The sequence below is a fragment of the Cyprinus carpio genome, chromosome A18 (assembly GCF_018340385.1).
Source record: "Cyprinus carpio isolate SPL01 chromosome A18, ASM1834038v1, whole genome shotgun sequence".
Taxonomy (NCBI): domain Eukaryota; kingdom Metazoa; phylum Chordata; class Actinopteri; order Cypriniformes; family Cyprinidae; genus Cyprinus; species Cyprinus carpio.
The window spans coordinates 26776899-26788063 of NC_056589.1; the positions used below are offsets into that span (position 1 = coordinate 26776899).

The following is an 11165-nucleotide window of genomic DNA, read 5'->3' on the forward strand; positions in this document are numbered from 1 at the left end:
TGTCAGTTCCCCGAACTATCATTCGAAAAACTAGAATCACTAGCCATCCGTGTTCAGGCTGGAAAGCTATCCCAGATGTGTCAAGCTCACTTCTAACAATCACAGAACGAGGTTACTTCCTTCATTTTGCATGCAGGCCACCTCGCTTCAGAGGTATTATTCAGACTTCAGTGCAGGACAAAGATGCTCATGTTCTCCTGTCTGAAGTAACAACACTGCTTGCAAAAGGAAGAAAGATGGTGGGCTCATATCCATTCTTGATCTCAGGTATCTGAATCATTTGCTTATGAGATGGCCGATCCTTACACAAATATGTCCCAAGGACTGGTTTCTGTCAGTGGATCTGAAGATAGGAGACAGATAGGAATCCACTTTCTGAGTTACCTCAACAACTGGCTGGTTTTAGGCAGGTCAGAATGGGAACTCATTGCTCACAGGTCACTGCTGCTCAGCCACCTGGAGAGCCTTGGGTTGTGAATCAATTTAAAACCTCTTTGTCTCCCAACTAGTGAGCGATCTTTCTGGGGACAATTATCAATTCTGCCTAGTTGCGGGCGTGGATTATGCTGGAAGCCCCACAGGGATTTCCAGAGGATGCCTGGCCTTATGTCAGCTGCTTCCTCTGGGCCTGCTTCACATGTGTCCCCTCCAGTACTGGCTCAAAGCCCATGTCCCTTCCCACACTTGGTGCCTGGGATGCTCTCATCTCAGGGTAACCCACCGCTGGATCAGAGCTATGGCTCCTTGGAAAATCCCTTCCCTTTTTCAATCAGGCGTCCCTTTAGGACTGACCTCCAAAAGGAAGGTGGTCAAAGAAGATGCCAACTCTGGTTGGGGAGCTCTGTATGAGGGAATGTAGGAGACCTGTAGGAGACCAGACCGGCGTTCGTGTTTTGGTATAATCTTGATCGATGTTTTCTGGTCCATTGATTGGAGATGCGCACAGCTGTATGCCTTTTTGCCAGCGCATGTGCAGTTGGTGCTTTTGTAGCCTAGTGACCGCACGTACTTGTCCGCACTGTCACAAAATAAATGGGAGGCACACGGATGTCCACAAAGAGGCCGTGTCTCAAATGGCACACTTCACGTGCACTTGCAGTCTTACAATGGCTGCCGTGTGCGTGTGTCCATTAATCCATGAGGCCGCAGGGTGTCCCATTAGTCATTTTAGCTTTTAGAAGGGTGGTCGTTAGTGCCCCCTTCGTGCCCTCGATGCGCAATTCTGCCGAGCCCGCACTGAGGCGAGCTCCGCAGCAGACTTTTACCCACAGTCAAAGCAGCGTTACATCACGAAAGTGTGGACTCAGAGGAAGACCGCAAGGGTTTAGGTGCAATTTTGCACCCTCCGATGATGATTTTTTTACATCACGCTTACCCTAGCGGACCCTTGTGGACCCTTACATTAGCTTTACACTAGCTTTAGTCGTACTTTGAAAAACGTATCTGCCACAGGAGTCACTTGGGTGAGAGAAACATGTTTTTCTGTTCTTTCAGGGAAAGAAGAAGTGGAATTAACCACTCAAACATAAGCAATTACATTTATTACATATACTTATTCCTTATGTTAATTACCTCGCTGTTCATACCAGCGTAACACATTTAGTAGCATGTTTTTGGACATTTAGCACCTTGGTATTATTGGAAGTTCCTCGAAGAACCAGCACTCTTCTGCCTGGTTGCTTCTCAGTTGTTTATTATCTGCTCTAAAGACACACTATGTACCAGAAGAGTTCCCAAACAGCATTATTTGGGAATCATTTCCTGAATTAGGATCATATTTAAGCACTTTAAAGTTTCATTAATTCATTAACACTCATTAAATACTGAGTTATGTTACTTGTGGTACTTATTCAAAAACAAGTGAGACTTTTGAACTTTCCAAGCTGAGGACACGCAGTACTTTGGGTGGAGCCCAACAGATGTTCTGGCCCAATGAGAATAGACCTCCATTTCCCTCTGGTGGTGATTCGTTGTCATAGAAGGGAGGATTTTCTGTTATAGCTTGAGGTATAGGAGGAAAACTAGCATCTTTACCTAATGAGATAAAGACAGTGTTATTTTAGTTTTTAGTTTTTTTTCTTAAATTGTATTTTATATTTTACTTCAATTGTAATTAGTTTTAGTAATTTTGTTGTGTTTGTCATTTTTACTAGTTTTAATTAGTTATTAGTTGTTACGTTAATATGGCTATGGTTTAGTTATTTTTTGAGTATTACAAGTTAAACTTCATGGAAATGTGACACATTAAATGAAAAATATAAAAAGGTATCAAAGGTACATGCACTATGGTGATCTGTTGATACCATAATGGAAATTAAATTGTGCTCTTTGGAGTACTGTAATTTCCTTTTCTTTTTTTTTTTGTAATGGAATTTACGTAATATATATTGTAAGTTTCAAATCATCTGTTAAGAACACAAAAAGAAAGCTGATACAGATGTAATGGGAGGATATAACATGTTGGAAACCTTAGATGGCATTGTTGATCTTTCCCAACGGACTGAGCTGCTTTCTCTTCATCCAGTTCACAAGGAAATTGGCCATTCAGAACGATGCTGAGATTTATTCATTGCCCCACTTGTTGAAATATTAGACTAGTTTACATATTTCCTGTTTCAGATGCTTGAATCTTCTGAAACAGAAAAATAAACTCTTTCGTCTTTCTCTCCCTAATGTAGAGGTGCATTACAGACACCAGAGGGCGCGCGAACCAAAGTTTCACTAGTTTCTTGGTGAAGGTTTTTGTATAAATGATCAAATATTATACAGCAAGTAAATTCGTCTATATTTGTGGTACTACAGTTTTTTTGTCGTGTAATCTGGAATCAGTAACGGACTACAATTTGTAAGTAATCTAGCCAGCACTTTGTATATACATTTATTTTATTTTTTATTTTATTATTTATTTATTTATTTATTTATTTATTTATTTATTTATTTGGAAAACAATAGGTATGATCAATTGTATTTATTTGTTTGTTCGTTTCGTTTGAATAATACTAACATTATTTTAATAATTTTAAGTGTGATAAAAGCCCTGGGTTTCCAGCTTAAAATGAAGAAACAGTGCTTGTTCTCAGGTGGACATGAAAACTGGCGTATTTTCTGACTTTCGTTTTGGCCAGTCCCTGCACATGCGTGGGTGTTACTGCATGTGAGTTATCAGGGCAGAACGAAGTGTGGTTTATTTTCATGCAGACGCATACATTCATATTTGGCAATATTAGATGATTTTTGCATATGGCGAATGGATGGTGCGCTGAATGACTGGTGCGTTCAGTCGTGCGTCAGACACAGAGGTCCTCCCCTTGTGTTTCTATGTAACTGCCCCCTCTCTCGCTCTCTTTCCCCCTCCCTTCCTCTCTTCTCTTCTGGCATCCCCCATCCCCCATCGCTTTATGTGCTTCCATACAGCCTGAAAATCAACCGGAGGAGGAAACCTTCACACTCGCGGAGAATAGACTGACCCTCAGCAACCCAGAAGATCGCTTTAAACCGGGATCACAGACTGGATCAGGGTGACCTTTCTAAACAATCTCACTCTGGTAAGTCATATTTGATGTAGTTTTCCTTTCTAAACTCCAGAAACACCATCCAACCACGATTAGAGCTTCACCACCATCAAACAGCAGCAATGCCTTTCTCCTGCCAGTGCGTGTGTGTGTGTGTGTGTGTGTGTGTGTGTGTGTGTGTGTGTGTGTTAGTGATGGTGAAGCTCTTTCTGATTTGCCTGATGGTGATTTCAGAGAAAACGAATGCGTTCGCTTTAGCTATTCTAGGTCAGAATATCGATGAACGGCGTTTTCGGGATGGATCCATGAATGAGAGGGATTTTTCAAGCTGACTTTGTTCATTCCCTTGTCATGCATTTGGACATTCCATAGAGCTGAGACACAGAGACGCTCAAAATGGTGTCTGGAAGAGTTTGAGGCCTTTAAACACACGAGAGAGCCGATCATAAGCGCTGTTAGGGCGCGATTAAAGAATCAGACGCATTCATGTGCAACAATGTAACAGCGATTATGACGCAATAAAGATCTTTTGTTGATCAGCGTTACAATGTAACGCGCGTTCGAGCGACAGTTCTACTTTAATTTTTTTTGTTGTTGCATTCATGCACGATGCTCTAGGTTGCCATTGATTTTTTTTTTTAATGGCGTTATCGATTTTAATTGGGCATATTTTTGTCATTGCATTTCTGGTTGATTGATACAAAGGGAAACCACATTTGTCCATATATAATAGCAGTCAGTGTGTTTTGGACATAATCCGTGCATTTCTGTGGATGTTTATGAAATTAATTTCAACTCTACAACCATTCATAAGACAGTATGTGGGTACTTTTAGTAAAGGAATGCAAAACAGTACTGATCAATGTTAACTATTACCACCTTCAGTTACAGATATAACAATGGGTGACACTTTACATTGTCCATTTGTTTAATAAATATAATTTATTTTAGAGAGAATATAAAAAATGTGTTATTTAAAATATATAAATTATTAAGCAGCTCCTCAAAATACTTATATTTTTATATTCATTTATTATTATTATTTATAATGGATTTTATGTTTTTATAGAGGTAATATAATAATCTATTTATAATTGTGTCAAAATGCAGAAATAAAGTACTTGTATTATCCGCAAAGTGCTTATATTTTTTTTAAAATAAACGAATACAACTACTATACTATTACTAATACTACTGCTGCTAATAATTAAATTATAATTATTATTATTATTATTAATGGATGTTATGTTTTTATTGTGGTAGTCTAATTATCTATTAATTGTTTCAACTTAATCGTAAAGTAAAAATAATTCCAACAGTTATATATGTTGTTCTGTCTCTAAGCAGCACAGACAATGTAATGTAAAGTTAATGTAAAGTGTTCATAATCCAAAGGCCAGAAAGCTGACATGTTAATATTAGTGCTGGGCAATGATTAATCGCGATTAATCACATCCAAAATAAAAGTTTTTGTTTACATAGTATATGTGTGTGTACTGTATATATTTATTATGTATATATAAATACACACACATACATGCATATATTTAAGACAAATATATTATGTTTATATATTAAATATATTTATCTATAATATAAATTAAATGAATATTAATATATACATGTAAATATTTTCAAAACATATACTGTATGTGTGTGCATTTTTATTCGTAATAAATATACACAGTACACATACATATACTATGTAAACAAAAGCTTTTATTTTGGATGTGATTAATCGTGATTAATCGTTGCCCGGCACTAGTTAATATCTGAGATGTTTCTGCTCTGCATTGATGATGCTTGGATTGGCTTCCTCATCATGTGATGTCGAATCCACCATTCCTGCAATAAAAGTGTCGATAGCTTTCTGATTGATGGTCTTAACGTTATAGTGGCTGAAGAGACTCAGAAAACGCCTCATTTGTTTTCATTGATAGTTTCATTATCCGCTCGAAATTCAATTTGTACAGAAAAGCTCCCCATCACAGTATGACTGCGACATATTAAAGTTTTATGGATTGAGCTGCAAGTATGCTGAAGCATTTGGGGTTTTGTCATAATTAAAGGATTTCTTGAGTAGCAGGTGCTCTAATGGAACAGAATAAGCATTGAGATCTCAGTCTGTATGTAAATGGCCTAATTACAGAATGTCTTAATTAGTCTGCATACTTTAAGGCAGTATCACTAGTAACAGCTTATGCTTCAAATTTTAACCTTTAGAATGAATCCTCAGTCCATATTTTTTACTTTTGTAAAATTATCCAATTCATAATGAAAAAATCATAGCGTCTTGAGAGTGGGCTTTTTTCAAGTATATAATCTTAGTAGGTTGCTGGTTATTTTTCAAGTACATAACCACCTAGCAACACTCTGAACATCTTAGTGAAAAAAATCTCTCAAATAATTACATAATAATAATTAAATAATTAACAAGTAATGCGTTGGATTAAACCTGACATTTTGAAGTAGAAAGAAAGATTGATTTCTTGTAAAACATACTCCAATAATCTTTTATTTTTTAACCTTGAAAATGTTTACTACACATTCTTCAGAATCTAGAAAAAATGCTAGTAGATGTTTTATGGTTTGGATGTAGTAAATCAATTTATTTCATATTAAGAATGGATATAAAAGGAAAGTATTTGCTCTGATAATACTGATGTAGTGAGCGCAGCACATTATTGGCGTTCATCAGTGTCCTCTTTAATGATGGCCTAGAGAACTGTAGCGTAGAGAGGACTCTCAAGTTGTACGATTTCGAGTAAATTCACTGCTACATTTTCCTCCCACGACTTTCCAAGAAGCTTCTCCTCACCCTTACTCTCAATAATTGGGCCACTGAATTTCTCACAAGGGTTGAAAGTCAAACATGTTAGAATGTGTGTGGCAGCGTGTTAATTGTGTCGCAGTATGTGTTTGCGCACTTCTGCATTAATGCGTCTTTTGTAAGCCTCCTTTTTCATCAGAGGTGGTTTTATTTTTGAGTGGAAAAATGGATGGATGTTTTTTGATGAACTGTCTGTGTGAGGCTGGGAGCCAAGTCCACAGTGAAATGAGAAGATTATGATGCATTCACTGTAATAGTGCTTATAGAGCTCAGATTAAACACACACACACACACACACACACACACCCTGAGGGGATGTCGGTTTCCCCTGATAAACAGGAGCAGAAAATGCTCTGAGATCCTGCCTTTTGGCTACAGGGGAATCCCATTAGATCTGCGATGACAATGCAGGGTATCAGTGAGATCAGCTAACAATAACATGGGAAATCTAACATCATATAAAATATAGACTATTAAGCATGAGTATCTTGTGAACTGCAGTGGCCATATTGAAGAGCATGTAGATATTAAAGTTTAGATAATGTTGGAAAAAAAATACTATTTTTGGAATAAAACAGTATGTCACATTTTACTATTAACCTAATGTATTATTATTATTATTTTAGCTCTTCAAAATGTAGAACACACCTTTACAGAAACATAATGTGGCAGTACCGTGGTAAATCCTATGATTTTTGTTGTTTTTTTGGACAGTTACCATGGTACCTTGATATATGGTACTGTATGATAAAAACATGAGTCACAGATCAAATCCGAGTGAAAGGTGTTAAAGGGGACAGTAACCGGCTAGTGAAAGCAGGACTGTACTAGAGTTAGTGAGATTATCCTTATGATGACGCTCCTTGGGACCATATTATACTCACTCTTGATGCTAATAAACTGCTCTTCGGTTAAAGACTTAGAAGAGAACATACCTTTGACTTTAAAAAAGCTTTTAAAGCCTATTAGAGTTCATTTTTAGGAATTAGAAAGAAATTAGACCAAAATTTGATAACGGAGTGATTGTGCTGCTGTTAGTGAGCGTGTGTTTGGCGCGATGCTGATGCTAACTGTTAATAATGTGGAGAACTTACGCATGCTGTAGTATATGTAGACAGATATACTGTGTGAATATAGAAGTGGTGAACAAACGTCTACTAAACATCATCTGAGTGGCGTGTAGGCTGAGACGCTTCTGGATGGGCGTATTTTTGGACTTTCTGTGGGCAGACACTGAAATCACAGCCTTGCTGAATTTCTCTGTGGGAAAACTGAAACTCCTACAGGTTTTGTCACACAAAACATATCAAAATGAAAAAAGATTAGTCTCCTTTTCAAGGAAGTAAACAAAAGAGTCTGGCTTTGTCAGCATCCCCGGTTCCTTGGAAAAGCTGCTGTAATTGAGCTACTGTAAACTACAGCTCATAAATACATACATACATACACTCACAGCCACCCAAATACTCATTCAAGTCTATTTCAAGACATGGCACAGCTGTGACATGAGTAACACGTGCTTTAGGAGCCTTTTAAGTGTACTGAAGGTTCTTTAGTGGTTCTTCGCAGCACCGCAGGTTGAGAATGCAACCTTCTACTTGGTTCTTGAGTTGCTTTATGGTTCTCTTTTAGGATTCTTGATGTTTCATTATTTTTGCTCTGATCAAAGGGTTTCTTTATTTCACCAGATGGTTTTCTTGAGACCCATTGTTTTTTTATTATTATTTATATAATATTTATTATTTTTGTATATTCTCTCTCTCTCTCTCTCTCTCTCTCGCTATATATATATATATATATATATATATATATATATATATATATATCAATTGTATTTACTTCATATTTCAGTTTAGCTTTTTCTCTTCTAGTTTTAGTAATTTTACCACTTCAACTTGAAGTGCATTTGCAACTACCTCAAATAAAACACATTTAAGTTTTCCTTTAAATATTATTATTATTATTTTATTTCAATTAGCAAAACAATTTTTAGTGGTTTGTTGTTGTTGTTATTTTGTTGTTGTTTTAAATAATACTTTTGAGACCTTGAGGTTCCTAAAGTTTTTAAAACATCCAATCAGACCATCCTAGTGCTACATTTTTATAAAAACCATAAAAAGTCTGTGTGGTATGCACATTTAATTTGGGAATATAAGTGATGCATTGCTAATGAAGAATTAATGTGCTTGGGCATAATGGAAGAAATTTAATATGCTAAAAATGTTTTCTGCATGCTATGTATGGTAATCACTCAATGGTAGAAGGCAGTGCTTTATTTAAAAAAAAGATATTTATAATTAGGCTTGTGTGAGGTTTTTCCCGCAGTAGTTATTGTGTAGATGCATTTATGCTGCCTCCGTGCTGCATTAAATATCTCTGAGAGAGAGAAAAAAAAAATCTTTTTTATGTAAATTGCAAGTACTACACAAAAATAACAAAATAATAATATTTTATAAATTAATATTTTAAGTTGAGTCACATCACATACCATCTGTTTAAATGCATGTTTGAGAATGACTGTCCTAAGAAGCCTTTTGGTTGTAGTTGAAGCTGTATTTTCAGAAGTTTATGTAATCAAACCTACAGGCAGACTGTTGCTGTTTTTAGATTAGATGATTGTATTCAGTAGAGTGATTATCTGTCTTATTTATTTAATTTGCCATTTTCCATCACTCATATCAGCTGACCTTTGCTATCTCAGCAGTACTGTAGACCCTCAGGCAGCAAACACACACACACACACACACACAGAGACACTCGTGCCTTCAGGTCTGACCTGCTGGGAGAGTTTCATGTCCTCCTGCTGCCCGTTAGATCATCTGAATGTGATTGTTTCTGATAACCGTTGATATGATGAAGTGTGTGTGTGTGGGGGGGGGTTTCCACCAGCCGCTGGCTCCTCTCCATTGTCATAATTTGCACAGAAATCCTGCGGAACCAACACATTTATGTAAACGTGGACTTTGGGTAGAGAGTGATTCAATGTGGTCGTGTGTGTGTTTGGGTGCCGTACAAGCTTGCAAACGTAATTTAGCGTCACACAAGTACTGAGCATGTTCAGCATGAACTCCCTCACACATAACCATCTGAAGAATGCAGCGGCTTGACGAAAGACTGGATGACACAGACAGAAGACAGAGAACTTCAGTGAATGCATGTGCTTGCAGTGGAATAAAAACACAGTTCTAGTGTGGAGTAACATGCATTAGGAAGCGGTAGATATTTTTTAAACCATAGTTAGCTACATTGTTGTCACATAACTTTAATTCAGAGAATGATTTCAGTCATTTTATATTTTTAGTCAGTGTTTTTTTTTTTTTTTTGGGGGGGGGGGTGTGGGGGGGTGTCTGATCGAACATTTCAATACTGGTTATATATTCTCTATATAATCGTGTATGTGACGAATAAAAATCTTGAATCTTTGAATCTTCTATTCATCTGTGAATCCTGAAAAAAAGTGCATCACAGTTTCCATAATAATATGAAGCAGCACAACTGTTTTAAACATCGATAATAATCAGAAATGTTTTATAAGCAGCAAATCAGCATATTAGAATGATTTCTGAAGCCGTAGTTAGCAGCGCTGTGTGTGTAAGTCGGGGGGCAAATGGAAAGAGAAAGAGGCAACAGAAGAACCCAGGGTCTGAATCGTGAGAGGGGCATCTCAGCTCACCATGTTGGTTTTGAGGCAATTGTTTGCAGGATAATGTCCTATACAAAATAGAGGTAGTGCCTCAGTGAAAGGCAGGATTTGAGACAGAATGGACCTTTTTAGAATCAGAGAGGACAAGCTCTTGCAGGGCAGTTAAAACAATGGGAGAGGACCACTCCCCTCCATGCCCTGTTCTCATTCAGGTCCTGTTAGAGACCCGCTGGGAGGGGAAGGCCTATTGTGTGGCTATTGTATATGAATAGCTAATTAAGCTTCTTATAGAGTGTTTTTATAAAGTGTGTGTGTGAGATTAAGGTTGGAAGGCTTTCCCTTGGGTTTCCGGACGTTCAGGTGAGATCTTTCCTCCTGAACCTGTAAGCCTGTAACAAATTACCAGCATTAACTGCAGCTGTTTCAGACCTTTTCTCTTGTGCAAATCAAAAGTTAGTGCTTGACCCAGTTAAAGGAACATTCCTGGTTCAGTGCAACCTAAAGGGAGAGTTCACACGATTTACACCCCTTACGTTGTTTCAAACCTGTATGACTGACTTTATTCTGTGGAAAACTAAAGTAGACTACACTACCATTCAAAAGTTTGGGGTCAGCGTGATTTTTTTTATATATATTTTTTTATAAATAAAATAATTTTATTCATCAAAGACATTAAATTGATCAAACAGTAAAGATATTACAAAAAAAAATCGATTTTAAATAAATGCAGTTCTTTTGAATTTTCGGTCCATAATTGGCTGAATGTCACGTCACTTTCACTTTCACTTTCACTTTCAAAGGATTCTAAAAAATAAATCACAGTTTCACAAAAATCTGAAGCAGCACAACTGTTTTAATCAGGTTGGTATGAGAGGCTTACCGTATTTTTTGGTGAACTATCCCTTTAAAAGCTGAAACTCTGATTAGTCTACCATAGAAAATAATTTTCAGTCGTGTACTTTGTGCACTTAAATGAAAGCCTATGGGATCGACATTCCTGAGGGTTTAAAAGAAAAATATGAAACTTTATTTGAAAACACACTTACATGAATTATTCAGTGTAAATGTTTTGAACCATACTTTGTTTCATGGCAGCTTTAGTGATTTTATATATTACGGTTTCTTTAAATATTTTATTTTATTAATCTTAATTAATTTGATTTCATTTATTGTTTTTTTCTAA

The 11165-nt window shown here is 36.8% G+C and overlaps 1 pseudogene; it reads left to right on the top strand.

The window, feature by feature from the left end:
- The first annotated feature begins 3211 nt into the window (after window positions 1–3211).
- Window positions 3212–11165, top strand: part of LOC109051767 — a 29662-nt pseudogene continuing 21708 nt past the window's right edge.